Source organism: Chiloscyllium punctatum, unplaced genomic scaffold (assembly GCF_047496795.1).
Source record: "Chiloscyllium punctatum isolate Juve2018m unplaced genomic scaffold, sChiPun1.3 scaffold_54, whole genome shotgun sequence".
In the NCBI taxonomy this organism is placed as follows: domain Eukaryota; kingdom Metazoa; phylum Chordata; class Chondrichthyes; order Orectolobiformes; family Hemiscylliidae; genus Chiloscyllium; species Chiloscyllium punctatum.
The window spans coordinates 2774979-2792053 of NW_027309789.1; positions in this window are offsets into that span (position 1 = coordinate 2774979).

The window sequence follows — 17075 nt, forward strand, 5'->3', positions numbered from 1 at the left end:
GTTTCTCGCCCTCTGTTTCAGCCCCTCTGTTTCAGCCCCTCTGTTTCTCGCCCTCTGTTTCTGCCCCTCTGTTTCTCGCCCTCTGTTTCAGCCCCTCAGTTTCTCGCCCTCTGTTTCAGCCCCGCTGATTCACCCCCTCTGTTTCAGCCCCTCTGAATCAGCCCCTCTGATTCAGACGGTCTGTTTCAGACCCTCTGTTTCAGCCCCTCTGTTTCAGCCCCTATGTTTCTCGCCCTCTGTTTCAGCCCCTCTGTTTCTCGCCCTCTGTTTCAGCCCCTCTGATTCAGACCCTCTGTTTCAACCCCTCTGATTCAGCCCCTCTGATTTAGCCCCTCTGATTCAGCCCCTCTGTTTCTCGCCCTTTGCTTCAGCCCTTCTGTTTCAGCCACTCTGTTTCTCGCCCTCTGTTTCAGCACCGCTGATTCAGCCCCTCTGTTTCAGCCCCTCTGATTCAGCCCCTATGATTTTGCCCTCTGATTCAGCCCCTCTGTTTCTCGCTCTCTGTTTCAGCCCCTCTGTTTCAGCCCCTCTGTTTCTCACCCTCTGTTTCAGCCCCTCTGATTCAGCCCCTCTGATTTAGCCCCACTCATTCAGCCCCTCTGTTTCAGCCCCTCTGTTTCTCGCCCTCTGTTTCAGCCCCTCTGTTTCTCGCCCTCTGTTTCAGCCCCTCTGTTTCAGCCCCTCTGTTTCAGTCCCTCTGTTTCTCGCCCTCTGTTTCAGCCCCTCTGTTTCTCGCCCTCTGTTTCAGCCCCTCTGTTTCTCGCCCTCTGTTTCAGCCCCTCTGTTTCAGCCCCTCTGTTTCTCGCCCTCTGTTTCAGCCCCTCTGTTTCTCGCCCTCTGTTTCAGCCCCTCTGTTTCTCGTCCTCTGTTTCTGCCTCTCTGTTTCTTGCCCTCTGTTTGAGCCCCTCTGTTTCAGCCCCTCTGTTTCTCGCCCTCTGTTTCAGCCCCTCTGTTTCAGCCCCTCTGTTTCAGCCCTTCTGTTTCTGCCCCTCTGTTTCTAGCCCTCTATTTCCGCCCCTCTGTTTCTCACCCTCTGTTTCAGCCCCTCTGTTTCTCGCCCTCTGTATCAGCCCCTCTGTTTCAGCCCCTCTGTTTCAGCCACTCTGTTTCAGCCCCTCTGTTTCTCGCCCTCTGTTTCTCGCCTTCAGTTTCAGCCCCTCTGTTTCTCACCCTCTGTTTCAGCCCCTCTGTTTTAGCCCCTCTGATTCAGCACCTCTTATTCAGCCCCTCCATTTCTCGCCCTCTGTTTCAGACCCTCTGTTTTAGCCCTTCTGTTTCAGCCCCTCTGTTTCAGCCCCTCTGTTTCTCGCCCTCTGTTTCTGCCCCTCTGTTTCTCGCCCTCTGTTTCTCGCCCTGTGTTTCAGCCCCTCTGTTTCTCGCCCTCTGTTTCAGCCCCTCTGTTTCTCACCCTCTGTTTCAGCCCCTGTGTTTCAGCCCCTCTGATTCAGCACCTCTTATTCAGCCCCTCTGTTTCTCGTCCTCTGTTTCAGACCCTCTGTTTTAGCCCTTCTGTTTCAGCCCCTCTGTTTCAGCCCCTCTGTTTCTCGCCCTCTGTTTCAGCCCCTCTGCTTCTCGCCGTCTGTTTCTCGCCCTCTGTTTCAGCCCCTCTGTTTCTCACCCTCTGTTTCAGCCACTCTGTTTCAGCCCCTCTGATTCAGCCCCTCTGATTCAGCCCCTCTGATCCTCGCCCTCTGTTTCAGCCCCTCTGTTTCAGCCCTTCTGTTTCAACCCCTCTGTTTCAGCCCATCTGTTTCTTGCCCTCTGTTTCAGCCCCTCTGTTTCTCGCCCTCTGTTTCAGCCCCTCTGTTTCTCGCCCTCTGTTTCAGCCCCTCAGTTTCTCGCCCTCTGTTTCAGCCCCGCTGATTCAGCCCCTCTGTTTCAGCCCCTCTGAATCAGCCCCTCTGATTCAGCCCCTCTGTTTCAGACCCTCTGTTTCAGCCCCTCTGTTTCAGCCCCTCTGTTTCTCGCCCTCTGTTTCAGCCCCTCTATTTCTCGCCCTCTGTTTCAGCCCCTCTGATTCAGACCCTCTGTTTCAGCCCCTCTGTTTCAGCCCCTCTGTTTCTCGCCCTCTGTTTCAGCCCCGCTGATTCAGCCCCTCTGTTTCTCGCCCTCTGTTTCAGCCCCTCTGTTTCTCGCCCTCTGTTTCAGCCCCTCTGTTTCTCGCCCTCTGTTTCAGCCCCTCTGTTTCTCGCCCTCTGTTTCAGCCCCTCAGTTTCTCGCCCTCTGTTTCAGCCCCGCTGATTCAGCCCCTCTGTTTCAGCCCCTCTGAATCAGCCCCTCTGATTCAGCCCCTCTGTTTCAGACCCTCTGTTTCAGCCCCTCTGTTTCAGCCCCTCTGTTTCTCGCCCTCTGTTTCAGCCCCTCTATTTCTCGCCCTCTGTTTCAGCACCGCTGATTCAGCACCTCTGATTCAGCCCCTCTGATTCAGCCCCTCTGATTTAGCCCTCTGATTCAGCCCCTCTGTTTCTCGCTCTCAGTTTCAGCCCCTCTGTTTCAGCCCCTCTGTTTCAGCCCCTCTGTTTCTCACCCTCTGTTTCAGCCCCTCTGATTCAGCCCCTCTGATTCAGCCACACTCATTCAGCCCCTCTGTTTCAGCCCCTCTGTTTCTCGCCCACTGTTTCAGCCCCTCTGTTTCAGCCCCTCTGTTTCAGTCCCTCTGTTTCTCGCCCTCTGTTTCAGGCCCTCTGTTTCTCGCCCTCTGTTTCAGCCCCTCTGTTTCTCGCCCTCTGTTTCAGCCCCTCTGTTTCAGCCCCTCTGTTTCTCGCCCTCTGTTTCCGCCCCTCTGTTTCTCGCCCTCTGTTTCAGCCCCTCTGTTTCTCGCCCTCTGTTTCTGCCTCTCTGTTTCTCGCCCTCTGGTTCAGCCCCTCTGTTTCAGCCCCTCTGTTTCAGCCCTTCTGTTTCTGCCCCTCTGTTTCTCGCCCTCTGTTTCAGCCCCTCTGTTTCTCGCCCTCTGTTTCAGCCCCTCTGTTTCTCGCCCTCTGTATCAGCCCCTCTGTTTCAGCCCCTCTGTTTCAGCCACTCTGTTTCAGCCCCTCTGTTTCAGCCCCTCTGTTCCTCGCCCTCAGTTTCTCGCCCTCTGTTTCAGCCCCTCTACTCAGCCCCTCTGTTTCAGCCCCTCTGTTTCTCACCCTCTGTTTCAGCCCCTCTGATTCAGCCCCTCTGATTCAGCCCCACTCATTCAGCCCCTCTGTTTCAGCCCCTCTGTTTCTCGCCCTCTGTTTCAGCCCCTCTGTTTCTCGCCCTCTGTTTCAGCCCCTCTGTTTCAGCCCCTCTGTTTCAGCCCCTCTGTTTCTCACCCTCTGTTTCAGCCCCTCTGATTCAGCCCCTCTGATTCAGCCCCACTCATTCAGCCCCTCTGTTTCAGCCCCTCTGTTTCTCGCCCTCTGTTTCAGCCCCTCTGTCTCTCGCCCTCTGTTTCAGCCCTTCTGTTTCAGCCCCTCTGTTTCTTGCCCTCTGTTTCAGCCCCTCTGTTTCTCGCCCTCTGTTTCAGCACCGCTGATTCAGCACCTCTGATTCAGCCCCTCTGATTCAGCCCCTCTGATTTAGCCCTCTGATTCAGCCCCTCTGTTTCTCGCTCTCAGTTTCAGCCCCTCTGTTTCAGCCCCTCTGTTTCAGCCCCTCTGTTTCTCACCCTCTGTTTCAGCCCCTCTGATTCAGCCCCTCTGATTCAGCCCCACTCATTCAGCCCCTCTGTTTCAGCCCCTCTGTTTCTCGCCCACTGTTTCAGCCCCTCTGTTTCAGCCCCTCTGTTTCAGTCCCTCTGTTTCTCGCCCTCTGTTTCAGGCCCTCTGTTTCTCGCCCTCTGTTTCAGCCCCTCTGTTTCTCGCCCTCTGTTTCAGCCCCTCTGTTTCAGCCCCTCTGTTTCTCGCCCTCCGTTTCCGCCCCTCTGTTTCTCGCCCTCTGTTTCAGCCCCTCTGTTTCTCGCCCTCTGTTTCTGCCTCTCTGTTTCTCGCCCTCTGGTTCAGCCCCTCTGTTTCAGCCCCTCTGTTTCAGCCCTTCTGTTTCTGCCCCTCTGTTTCTCGCCCTCTGTTTCAGCCCCTCTGTTTCTCGCCCTCTGTTTCAGCCCCTCTGTTTCTCGCCCTCTGTATCAGCCCCTCTGTTTCAGCCCCTCTGTTTCAGCCACTCTGTTTCAGCCCCTCTGTTTCAGCCCCTCTGTTCCTCGCCCTCAGTTTCTCGCCCTCTGTTTCAGCCCCTCTGTATCTCACCCTCTGTTTCAGCCCCTCTGTTTCAGCCCCTCTGTTTCTCGCCCTCTGTTTCTGCCCCTCTGTTTCTCGCCCTCTGTTTCTCGCCCTCTGCTTCAGCCCCTCTGTTTCTAGCCCTCTGTTTCAGCCCCTCCGTTTCTCGCCCTCTGTTTCTGCCCCTCTGTTTCTCGCCCTCTGTATCAGCCCCTCAGTTTCTCGCCCTCTGTTTCAGCCCCGCTGATTCAGCCCCTCTGTTTCAGCCCCTCTGAATCAGCCCCTCTGATTCAGCCCCTCTGTTTCAGACCCTCTGTTTCAGACCCTCTGTTTCAGCCCCTCTGTTTCTCGCCCTCTGTTTCAGCCCCTCTGATTCAGACACTCTGTTTCAACCCCTCTGATTCAGCCCCTCTGATTTAGCCCCTCTGTTTCAGCCCCTCTGAATCAGCCCCTCTGATTCAGCCCCTCTGTTTCAGACCCTCTGTTTCAGCCCCTCTGTTTCAGCCCCTCTGTTTCTCGCCCTCTGTTTCAGCCCCTCTATTTCTCGCCCTCTGTTTCAGCCCCTCTGATTCAGACCCTCTGTTTCAACACCTCTGATTCAGCCCCTCTGATTTAGCCCCTCTGATTCAGCCCCTCTGTTTCTCGCCCTCTGTTTCAGCCCTTCTGTTTCAGCCCCTCTGTTTCTTGCCCTCTGTTTCAGCCCCTCTGTTTCTCGCCCTCTGTTTCAGCCCCTCTGTTTCAGACCCTCTGTTTCAGCCCCTCTGTTTCTTCCCCTCTGTTTCTCGCCCTCTGTTTCAGCCCCTATGTTTCTCGCCCTCTGTTTCAGCCCCTCTGTTTCTCGCCCTCTGTTTCAGCCCCTCTGTTTCTCGCCCCCTGTTTCAGCCCCTCTGATTCAGCCCCTCTGTTTCAGCCCCTCTGATTCAGCCCCTCTGATTTAGCCCTCTGATTCAGCCCCTCTGTTTCTGCCCCTCTGTCTTTCGCCCTCTTTTTCAGCCCCTCTGTTTCAGCCCGTCTGTTTCAGCCACTCTGTTTCTCGCCCTCTGTTTCAGCCGCTCTGTTTCTCAGCCTCTGATACAGCCCCTCTGATTCAGCCCCTCTGTTTCTCGCCCTCTATTTCAGCCCCTCTGTTTCTCGCCCTCTGTTTCAGCCCCTCTGTTTCTCGCCCTCTGTTTCAGCCCCACTGTTTCAGCCCCTCTGTTTCAGCCCCTCTGTTTCAACCCCACTGTTTCAGCCCCTCTGTTTCTAGCCCTCTGTTTCAGCCCCTCTGTTTCTCGCCCTCTGTTTCAGCCCCTCTGTTTCAGCCCCTCTGTTTCTCGCCCTCTGTTTCTGCCCCTCTGTTTCTCGCCCTCTGTTTCAGCCCCTCAGTTTCTCGCCCTCTGTTTCAGCCCCGCTGATTCACCCCCTCTGTTTCAGCCCCTCTGAATCAGCCCCTCTGATTCAGACGGTCTGTTTCAGACCCTCTGTTTCAGCCCCTCTGTTTCAGCCCCTATGTTTCTCGCCCTCTGTTTCAGCCCCTCTGTTTCTCGCCCTCTGTTTCAGCCCCTCTGATTCAGACCCTCTGTTTCAACCCCTCTGATTCAGCCCCTCTGATTTAGCCCCTCTGATTCAGCCCCTCTGTTTCTCGCCCTTTGCTTCAGCCCTTCTGTTTCAGCCACTCTGTTTCTCGCCCTCTGTTTCAGCACCGCTGATTCAGCCCCTCTGTTTCAGCCCCTCTGATTCAGCCCCTATGATTTAGCCCTCTGATTCAGCCCCTCTGTTTCTCGCTCTCTGTTTCAGCCCCTCTGTTTCAGCCCCTCTGTTTCAGCCCCTCTGTTTCTCACCCTCTGTTTCAGCCCCTCTGATTCAGCCCCTCTGATTTAGCCCCACTCATTCAGCCCCTCTGTTTCAGCCCCTCTGTTTCTCGCCCTCTGTTTCAGCCCCTCTGTTTCTCGCCCTCTGTTTCAGCCCCTCTGTTTCAGCCCCTCTGTTTCAGTCCCTCTGTTTCTCGCCCTCTGTTTCAGCCCCTCTGTTTCTCGCCCTCTGTTTCAGCCCCTCTGTTTCTCGCCCTCTGTTTCAGCCCCTCTGTTTCAGCCCCTCTGTTTCTCGCCCTCTGTTTCAGCCCCTCTGTTTCTCGCCCTCTGTTTCAGCCCCTCTGTTTCTCGTCCTCTGTTTCTGCCTCTCTGTTTCTTGCCCTCTGTTTGAGCCCCTCTGTTTCAGCCCCTCTGTTTCTCGCCCTCTGTTTCAGCCCCTCTGTTTCAGCCCCTCTGTTTCAGCCCTTCTGTTTCTGCCCCTCTGTTTCTAGCCCTCTATTTCCGCCCCTCTGTTTCTCACCCTCTGTTTCAGCCCCTCTGTTTCTCGCCCTCTGTATCAGCCCCTCTGTTTCAGCCCCTCTGTTTCAGCCACTCTGTTTCAGCCCCTCTGTTTCTCGCCCTCTGTTTCTCGCCCTCAGTTTCAGCCCCTCTGTTTCTCACCCTCTGTTTCAGCCCCTCTGTTTTAGCCCCTCTGATTCAGCACCTCTTATTCAGCCCCTCCATTTCTCGCCCTCTGTTTCAGACCCTCTGTTTTAGCCCTTCTGTTTCAGCCCCTCTGTTTCAGCCCCTCTGTTTCTCGCCCTCTGTTTCTGCCCCTCTGTTTCTCGCCCTCTGTTTCTCGCCCTGTGTTTCAGCCCCTCTGTTTCTCGCCCTCTGTTTCAGCCCCTCTGTTTCTCACCCTCTGTTTCAGCCCCTGTGTTTCAGCCCCTCTGATTCAGCACCTCTTATTCAGCCCCTCTGTTTCTCGTCCTCTGTTTCAGACCCTCTGTTTTAGCCCTTCTGTTTCAGCCCCTCTGTTTCAGCCCCTCTGTTTCTCGCCCTCTGTTTCAGCCCCTCTGCTTCTCGCCGTCTGTTTCTCGCCCTCTGTTTCAGCCCCTCTGTTTCTCGCCCTCTGTTTCAGCCACTCTGTTTCAGCCCCTCTGATTCAGCCCCTCTGATTCAGCCCCTCTGATCCTCGCCCTCTGTTTCAGCCCCTCTGTTTCAGCCCTTCTGTTTCAACCCCTCTGTTTCAGCCCCTCTGTTTCTCGCCCTCTGTTTCAGCCCCACTGATTCAGCCCCTCTGTTTCAGCCCCTCTGTTTCAGCCCCTCTGTTTCTCGCCCTCTGTTTCTGCCCCTCTGTTTCTCGCCCTCTGTTTCTCGCCCTCTGCTTCAGCCCCTCTGTTTCTAGCCCTCTGTTTCAGCCCCTCTGTTTCTCGCCCTCTGTTTCAGCCCCTCTGTTTCAGCCCCTCCGTTTCTCGCCCTCTGTTTCTGCCCCTCTGTTTCTCGCCCTCTGTATCAGCCCCTCAGTTTCTCGCCCTCTGTTTCAGCCCCGCTGATTCAGCCCCTCTGTTTCAGCCCCTTTGAATCAGCCCCTCTGATTCAGCCCCTCTGTTTCAGACCCTCTGTTTCAGACCCTCTGTTTCAGCCCCTCTGTTTCTCGCCCTCTGTTTCAGCCCCTCTGATTCAGACACTCTGTTTCAACCCCTCTGATTCAGCCCCTCTGATTTAGCCCCTCTGTTTCAGCCCCTCTGAATCAGCCCCTCTGATTCAGCCCCTCTGTTTCAGACCCTCTGTTCAGCCCCTCTGTTTCAGCCCCTCTGTTTCTCGCCCTGTGTTTCAGCCCCTCTATTTCTCGCCCTCTGTTTCAGCCCCTCTGATTCAGACCCTCTGTTTCAACACCTCTGATTCAGCCCCTCTGATTTAGCCCCTCTGATTCAGCCCCTCTGTTTCTCGCCCTCTGTTTCAGCCCTTCTGTTTCAGCCCCTCTGTTTCTTGCCCTCTGTTTCAGCCCCTCTGTTTCTCGCCCTCTGTTTCAGCCCCTCTGTTTCAGACCCTCTGTTTCAGCCCCTCTGTTTCTTCCCCTCTGTTTCTCGCCCTCTGTTTCAGCCCCTATGTTTCTCGCCCTCTGTTTCAGCCCCTCTGTTTCTCGCCCTCTGTTTCAGCCCCTCTGTTTCTCGCCCCCTGTTTCAGCCCCTCTGATTCAGCCCCTCTGTTTCAGCCCCTCTGATTCAGCCCCTCTGATTTAGCCCTCTGATTCAGCCCCTCTGTTTCTGCCCCTCTGTCTTTCGCCCTCTTTTTCAGCCCCTCTGTTTCAGCCCGTCTGTTTCAGCCACTCTGTTTCTCGCCCTCTGTTTCAGCCGCTCTGTTTCTCAGCCTCTGATACAGCCCCTCTGATTCAGCCCCTCTGTTTCTCGCCCTCTGTTTCAGCCCCTCTGTTTCTCGCCCTCTGTTTCAGCCCCTCTGTTTCTCGCCCTCTGTTTCAGCCCCACTGTTTCAGCCCCTCTGTTTCAGCCCCTCTGTTTCAACCCCTCTGTTTCAGCCCCTCTGTTTCTAGCCCTCTGTTTCAGCCCCTCTGTTTCTCGCCCTCTGTTTCAGCCCCTCTGTTTCAGCCCCTCTGTTTCTCGCCCTCTGTTTCTGCCCCTCTGTTTCTCGCCCTCTGTTTCAGCCCCTCAGTTTCTCGCCCTCTGTTTCAGCCCCGCTGATTCACCCCCTCTGTTTCAGCCCCTCTGAATCAGCCCCTCTGATTCAGACGGTCTGTTTCAGACCCTCTGTTTCAGCCCCTCTGTTTCAGCCCCTATGTTTCTCGCCCTCTGTTTCAGCCCCTCTGTTTCTCGCCCTCTGTTTCAGCCCCTCTGATTCAGACCCTCTGTTTCAACACCTCTGATTCAGCCCCTCTGATTTAGCCCCTCTGATTCAGCCCCTCTGCTTCTCGCCCTTTGTTTCAGCCCTTCTGTTTCAGCCACTCTGTTTCTCGCCCTCTGTTTCAGCACCGCTGATTCAGCCCCTCTGTTTCAGCCCCTCTGATTCAGCCCCTATGATTTAGCCCTCTGATTCAGCCCCTCTGTTTCTCGCTCTCTGTTTCAGCCCCTCTGTTTCAGCCCCTCTGTTTCAGCCCCTCTGTTTCTCACCCTCTGTTTCAGCCCCTCTGATTCAGCCCCTCTGATTTAGCCCCACTCATTCAGCCCCTCTGTTTCAGCCCCTCTGTTTCTCACCCTCTGTTTCAGCCCCTCTGTTTCTCGCCCTCTGTTTCAGCCCCTCTGTTTCAGCCCCTCTGTTTCAGTCCCTCTGTTTCTCGCCCTCTGTTTCAGCCCCTCTGTTTCTCGCCCTCTGTTTCAGCCCCTCTGTTTCTCGCCCTCTGTTTCAGCCCCTCTGTTTCAGCCCCTCTGTTTCTCACCCTCTGTTTCAGCCCCTCTGTTTCTCGCCCTCTGTTTCAGCCCCTCTGTTTCTCGCCCTCTGTTTCTGCCTCTCTGTTTCTTGCCCTCTGTTTGAGCCCCTCTGTTTCAGCCCCTCTGTTTCTCGCCCTCTGTTTAAGCCCCTCTGTTTCAGCCCCTCTGTTTCAGCCCTTCTGTTTCTGCCCCTCTGTTTCTAGCCCTCTATTTCCGCCCCTCTGTTTCTCACCCTCTGTTTCAGCCCCTCTGTTTCTCGCCCTCTGTATCAGCCCCTCTGCTTCAGCCCCTCTGTTTCAGCCACTCTGTTTCAGCCCCTCTGTTTCTCGCCCTCTGTTTCTCGCCCTCAGTTTCAGCCCCTCTGTTTCTCACCCTCTGTTTTAGCCCCTCTGTTTTAGCCCCTCTGTTTCAGCCCCTCTGTTTCAGCCCCTCTGTTTCTCGCCCTCTGTTTCTGCCCCTCTGTTTCTCGCCCTCTGTTTCTCGCCCTGTGTTTCAGCCCCTCTGTTTCTCGCCCTCTGTTTCAGCCCCTCTGTTTCTCACCCTCTGTTTCAGCCCCTGTGTTTCAGCCCCTCTGATTCAGCACCTCTTATTCAGCCCCTCTGTTTCTCGTCCTCTGTTTCAGACCCTCTGTTTTAGCCCTTCTGTTTCAGCCCCTCTGTTTCAGCCCCTCTGTTTCTCGCCCTCTGTTTCAGCCCCTCTGCTTCTCGCCCTCTGTTTCTCGCCCTCTGTTTCAGCCCCTCTGTTTCTCGCCCTCTGTTTCAGCCACTCTGTTTCAGCCCCTCTGATTCAGCACCTCTGATTCAGCCCCTCTGATCCTCGCCCTCTGTTTCAGCCCCTCTGTTTCAGCCCTTCTGTTTCAACCCCTCTGTTTCAGCCCCTCTGTTTCTCGCCCTCTGTTTCAGCCCCACTGATTCAGCCCCTCTGTTTCAGCCCCTCTGAATCAGACCCTCTGATTCAGCCCCTCTGTTTCAGCCCCTCTGTTTCAGCCCCTCTGTTTCTCGCCCTCTGTTTCAGACCCTCCGTTTCTCGCCATCTGTTTCAGCCCCTCTGATTCAGCCCCTCTGTTTCAGTCCCTCTGATTCAGCCCCTCAGATTCAGCCTCTCTGATTCAGCCCCACTGTTTCTCGCCCTCTGTTTCAGCCCCTCTTTTTCAGCCCCTCTGTTTCAGCCCCTCTGTTTCTCACCCTCTGTTTTAGCCCCTCTGATTCAGACCCTCTGATTCAGCCCCTCTGATTCAGCCCCTCTGTTTCTCGCACTCTGTTTCAGCCCCTCTGTTTCTTGACCTCTGTTTCAGCCCCTCTGTTTCAGCCCCTCTGTTTCAGCCCCTCTGTTTCAGCCCCTCTGTTCCAGCCCCTCTGTTTCTGGCCCTCTGTTTCCGCCCCTCTGTTTCAGCCCCACTATTTTTAGCCCTCTGTTTCAGCCCCTCTGTTTCTCGCCCTCTGTATCAGCCCCTCTGTTTCAGTCCCTCTGAATCAGCCCCTCTGATTCAGCCCGTCTGTTTCAGACCCTCTGTTTCAGCCCCTCTGTTTCTCGCCCTCTGTTTCAGCCCCTATGTTTCTCGCCCTCTGTTTCAGCCCCTCTGTGTCTCGCCCTCTGTTTCAACCCCTCTGATTCAGACGCTCTGTTTCAACCCCTCTGATTCAGCCCCTCTGATTTAGCCCGTCTGATTCAGCCCCTCTGTGTCTCGCCCTCTGTTTCAGCCCTTCTGTTTCAGCCCCTCTGTTTCTTGCCCTCTGTTTCAGCCCCTCTGTTTCTCGCCCTCTGTTTCAGCCCCTCTGATTCAGCACCTCTGTTTCAGCCCCTCTGATTCAGCCCCTCTGATTTAGCCCTCTGATTCAGCCCCTCTGTTTCTCGCTATCTGTTTCAGCCCCTCTGCTAAGACCCTCTGTTTCAGCCCCTCTGTTTCTCACCCTCTGTTTCAGCCCCTCTGATTCAGCCCCTCTGATTCAGCCCCACTCATTCAGCCCCTCTGTTTCAGCCCCTCTGTTTCTCGCCCTCTGTTTCAGCCCCTCTGTTTCAGCCCCTCTGTTTCAGTCCCTCTGTTTCTCGCCCTCTGTTTCTCGCCCTCTGTTTCAACCCCTCTGTTTCTCGCCCTCTGTTTCAGCCCCTCTGTTTCTCGCCTTCTGTTTCAGCCCCTCTGTTTCAGCCCCTCTGTTTCTCGCCCTCTGTTTCAGCCTCTCTGTTTCAGCCCCTCTGTTTCAGCCCCTCTGTTTCAGCCCCTCTGTTTCTCGCCCTCTGTTTCAGCCCCTCTGTTTCTCGCCCTCTGTATCAGCCCCTCTGTTTCAGCCCCTCTGTTTCAGCCCCTCTGTTTCAGCCCCTCTGATTCAGCCCCTCTGTTTCTCGCCCTCTGTTTCAGCCCCTCTGTTTCTTGCCCTCTATTTCTGCCCCTCTGATTTAGCCCCTCTGTTTCAGCCCCTCAGTTTCAGCCCCTCTGTTTCAGCCCCTCTGTTTCAGCCCCACTGTTTCAGCCCCTCTGTTTCAGCCCCTCTGTTTCAACCCCTCTGTTTCAGCACCTCTGTTTCTAGCCCTCTGTTTCAGCCCCTCTATTTCTCGCCCTCTGTTTCAGCCCCTCTGTTTCAGCCCCTCTGTTTCTCGCCCTCTATTTCTGCCCCTCTGTTTCTCGCCCTCTGTTTCAGCCCCTCAGTTTCTCGCCCTCTGTTTCAGCCCCGCTGATTCAGCCCCTCTGTTTCAGTCCCTCTGAATCAGCCCCTCTGATTCAGCCCGTCTGTTTCAGACCCTCTGTTTCAGCCCCTCTGTTTCTCGCCCTCTGTTTCAGCCCCTATGTTTCTCGCCCTCTGTTTCAGCCCCTCTGTGTCTCGCCCTCTGTTTCAACCCCTCTGATTCAGACGCTCTGTTTCAACCCCTCTGATTCAGCCCCTCTGATTTAGCCCGTCTGATTCAGCCCCTCTGTTTCTCGCCATCTGTTTCAGCCCTTCTGTTTCAGCCCCTCTGTTTCTTGCCCTCTGTTTCAGCCCCTCTGTTTCTCGCCCTCTGTTTCAGCCCCTCTGATTCAGCACCTCTGTTTCAGCCCCTCTGATTCAGCCCCTCTGATTTAGCCCTCTGATTCAGCCCCTCTGTTTCTCGCTCTCTGTTTCAGCCCCTCTGCTCAGACCCTCTGTTTCAGCCCCTCTGTTTCTCACCCTCTGTTTCAGCCCCTCTGATTCAGCCCCTCTGATTCAGCCCCACTCATTCAGCCCCTCTGTTTCAGCCCCTCTGTTTCTCGCCCTCTGTTTCAGCCCATCTGTTTCTCGCCCTCTGTTTCAGCCCCTCTGTTTCAGCCCCTCTGTTTCAGTCCCTCTGTTTCTCGCCCTCTGTTTCTCACCCTCTGTTTCAGCCCCTCTGTTTCTCGCCCTCTGTTTCAGCCCCTCTGTTTCTCGCCTTCTGTTTCAGCCCCTCTGTTTCAGCCCCTCTGTTTCTCGCCCTCTGTTTCAGCCCCTCTGTTTCTCGCCCTCTGTTTCAGCCCCTCTGTTTCAGCCCCTCTGTTTCAGCCCCTCTGTTTCAGCCCCTCTGTTTCTCGCCCTCTGTTTCAGCCCCTCTGTTTCAGCCCCTCTGTTTCAGCCCCTCTGTTTCTCGCCTTCTGTTTCAGCCCCTCTGTTTCAGCCCCTCTGTTTCTCGCCCTCTGTTTCAGCCTCTCTGTTTCTCGCCCTCTGTTTCAGCCTCTCTGTTTCAGCCCCTCTGTTTCAGCCCCTCTGTTTCAGCCCCTCTGTTTCTCGCCCTCTGTTTCAGCCCCTCTGTTTCAGCCCCTCTGTTTCAGCCCCTCTGTATCAGCCCCTCTGTTTCAGCCCCTCTGTTTCAGCCCCTCTGTTTCAGCCCCTCTGTTTCTCGCCCTCTGTTTCTCGCCCTCTGTTTCAGCCCCTCTGTTTCTCGCCCTCTGTTTCAGCCCCTCTGTTTCTCGCCCTCTGTTTCAGACCCTCTGTTTTAGCCCTTCTGTTTCAGCCCCTCTGTTTCAGCCCCTCTGTTTCTCGCCCGCTGTTTCAGCCCCTCTGCTTCTCGCGCTCTGTTTCTCGCCCTCTGTTTCAGCCCCTCTGTTTCTCGCCCTCTGTTTCAGCCACTCTGTTTCAGCCCCTCTGATTCAGCCCCTCTGATTCAGCCCCTCTGATCCTCGCCCTCTGTTTCAGCCCCTCTGTTTCAGCCCTTCTGTTTCAACCCCTCTGTTTCAGCCCCTCTGTTTTTCGCCCTCTGTTTCAGCCCCACTGATTCAGCCCCTCTGTTTCAGCCCCTCTGAATCAGACCCTCTGATTCAGCCCCTCTGTTTCAGCCCCTCTGTTTCAGCCCCTCTGTTTCTCGCCCTCTGTTTCAGACCCTCCGTTTCTAGCCGTCTGTTTCAGCCCCTCTGATTCAGCCCCTCTGTTTCAGTCCCTCTGATTCAGCCCCTCAGATTCAGCCTCTCTGATTCAGCCCCACTGTTTCTCGCCCTCTGTTTCAGCCCCTCTTTTTCAGCCCCTCTGTTTCAGCCCCTCTGTTTCTCACCCTCTGTTTCAGCCCCTCTGTTTCAGCCCCTCTGTTTCAGCCCCTCTGTTTCTGGCCCTCTGTTTCCGCCCCTCTGTTTCAGCCCCACTATTTTTCGCCCTCTGTTTCAGCCCCTCTGTTTCTCGCCCTCTGTATCAGCCCCTCTGTTTCAGCCCCTCTGTTTCAGCCCCTCTGTTTCAGCCCCTCTGATTCAGCCCCTCTGATTCAGCTCTCTGTTTCTCGCCCTCTGTTTCAGCCGCTCTGTTTCAGCCCTACTGTTTCAGCCCCTTTGTTTCAGCCCCGCTGTTTCTCGCCCTCTGTTTCAGCCCCACTGTTTCTCGCCCTCTTTTTCAGCCCCTCTGTTTCTCGCCCTCTGTTTCAGCCCCTCTGTTTCAGCCCCTCTGTTTCAGCCACTCTGTTTCTTGCCCTCTATTTCTGCCCCTCTGATTTAGCCCCTCTGTTTCAGCCCCTCTGTTTCAGCCCCTCTGTTTCAGCCCCTCTGTTTCAGCCCCACTGTTTCAGCCCCTCTGTTTCAGCCCCTCTGTTTCAACCCCTCTGTTTCAGCACCTCTGTTTCTAGCCCTCTGTTTCAGCCCCTCTATTTCTCGCACTCTGTTTCAGCCACTCTGTTTCAGCCCCTCTGTTTCTCACCATCTATTTCTGCCCCTCTGTTTCTCGCCCTCTGTTTCAGCCCCTCAGTTTCTCGCCCTCTGTTTCAGCCCCTCTGTTTCAGCCCCTCTGTTTCAGCCCCTCTGTTTCTTGCCCTCTATTTCTGCCCCTCTGATTTAGACCCTCTGTTTCAGCCCCTCTGTTTCAGCCCCTCTGTTTCAGCCCCTCTGTTTCAGCCCCACTGTTTCAGCCCCTCTGTTTCAGCCCCTCTGTTTCAACCCCTCTGTTTCAGCACCTCTGTTTCTAGCCCTCTGTTTCAGCCCCTCTATTTCTCGCCCTCTGTTTCAGCCCCTCTGTTTCAGCCCCTCTGTTTCTCACCCTCTATTTCTGCCCCTCTGTTTCTCGCCCTCTGTTTCAGCCCCTCAGTTTCTCGCCCTCTGTTTCAGCCCCGCTGATTCAGCCCCTCTGTTTCAGTCCCTCTGAATCAGCCCCTCTGATTCAGCCCGTCTGTTTCAGACCCTCTGTTTCAGCCCCTCTGTTTCTCGCCCTCTGTTTCAGCCCCTATGTTTCTCGCCCTCTGTTTCAGCCCCTCTGTGTCTCGCCCTCTGTTTCACCCCTCTGATTCAGACCCTCTGTTTCAACCCCTCTGATTCAGCCCCTCTGATTTAGCCCGTCTGAATCAGCCCCTCTGTTTCTCGCCCTCTGTTTCAGCCCTTCTGTTTCAGCCCCTCTGTATCTTGCCCTCTGTTTCAGCCCCACTGTTTCTCGCCCTCTGTTTCAGCCCCTCTGATTCAGCCCCTCTGTTTCAGCCCCTCTGATTCAGCCCCTCTGATTTAGCCCTCTGATTCAGCCCCTCTGTTTCTCGCTCTCTGTTTCAGCCCCTCTGCTCAGACCCTCTGTTTCAGCCCCTCTGTTTCTCACCCTCTGTTTCAGCCCCTCTGATTCAGCCCCTCTGATTCAGACCCACTCATTCAGCACCTCTGTTTCAGCCCGTCTGTTTCTCGCCCTCTGTTTCAGCCTCTCTGTTTCTCGCCCTCTGTTTCAGCCCCTCTGTTTCAGCCCCTCTGTTTCAGTCCCTCTGTTTCTCGCCCTCTGTTTCTCGCCCTCTGTTTCAGCCCCTCTGTTTCTCGCCCTCTGTTTCAGCCCCTCTGTTTCTCGCCTTCTGTTTCAGCCCCTCTGTTTCAGCCCCTCTGTTTCTCGCCCTCTGTTTCAGCCCCTCTGTTTCTCGCCCTCTGTTTCAGCCCCTCTGTTTCTCGCCGTCTGTTTCAGCCTCTCTGTTTCTCGCCCTCTGTTTCAGCCTCTCTGTTTCAGCCCCTCTGTTTCAGCCCCTCTGTTTCAGCCCCTCTGTTTCTCGCCCTCTGTTTCAGCCCCTCTGTTTCTCGCCCTCTGTTTCAGCCCCTCTGTTTCAGCCCCTCTGTATCAGCCCCTCTGTTTCAGCCCCTCTGTTTCAGCCCCTCTGTTTCAGCCCCTCTGTTTCTCGCCCTCTGTTTCTCGCCCTCTGTTTCAGCCCCTCTGTTTCTCGCCCTCTGTTTCAGCCACTCTGTTTCAGCCCCTCTGATTCAGCCCCTCTGATTCAGCCCCTCTGATCCTCGCCCTCTGTTTCAGCCCCTCTGTTTCAGCCCTTCTGTTTCAACCCCTCTGTTTCAGCCCCTCTGTTTCTCGCCCTCTGTTTCAGCCCCACTGATTCAGCCCCTCTGTTTCAGCCCCTCTGAATCAGACCCTCTGATTCAGCCCCTCTGTTTCAGCCCCTCTGTTTCAGCCCCTCTGTTTCTCGCCCTCTGTTTCAGACCCTCCGTTTCTGGCCGTCTGTTTCAGCCCCTCTGATTCAGCCCCTCTGTTTCAGTCCCTCTGATTCAGCCCCTCAGATTCAGCCTCTCTGATTCAGCCCCACTGTTTCTCGCCCTCTGTTTCAGCCCCTCTTTTTCAGCCCCTCTGTTTCAGCCCCTCTGTTTCTCACCCTCTGTTTCAGCCCCTCTGTTTCAGCCCCTCTGTTTCAGCCCCTCTGTTTCTGGCCCTCTGTTTCCGCCCCTCTGTTTCAGCCCCACTATTTTTCGCCCTCTGTTTCAGCCCCTCTGTTTCTCGCCCTCTGTATCAGCCCCTCTGTTTCAGCCCCTCTGTTTCAGCCCCTCTGTTTCAGCCCCTCTGATTCAGCCCCTCTGATTCAGCTCTCTGTTTCTCGCCCTCTGTTTCAGCCGCTCTGTTTCAGCCCTACTGTTTCAGCCCCTTTGTTTCAGCCCCGCTGTTTCTCGCCCTCTGTTTCAGCCCCACTGTTTCTCGCCCTCTTTTTCAGCCCCTCTGTTTCTCGCCCTCTGTTTCAGCCCCTCTGTTTCAGCCCCTCTGTTTCAGCCACTCTGTTTGTTGCCCTCTATTTCTGCCCCTCTGATTTAGCCCCTCTGTTTCAGCCCCTCTGTTTCAGCCCCTCTGTTTCAGCCCCTCTGTTTCAGCCCCACTGTTTCAGCCCCTCTGTTTCAGCCCCTCTGTTTCAACCCCTCTGTTTCAGCACCTCTGTTTCTAGCCCTCTGTTTCAGCCCCTCTATTTCTCGCCCTCTGTTTCAGCCCCTCTGTTTCAGCCCCTCTGTTTCTCACCCTCTATTTCTGCCCCTCTGTTTCTCGCCCTCTGTTTCAGCCCCTTAGTTTCTCGCCCTCTGTTTCAGCCCCTCTGTTTCAGCCCCTCTGTTTCAGCCCCTC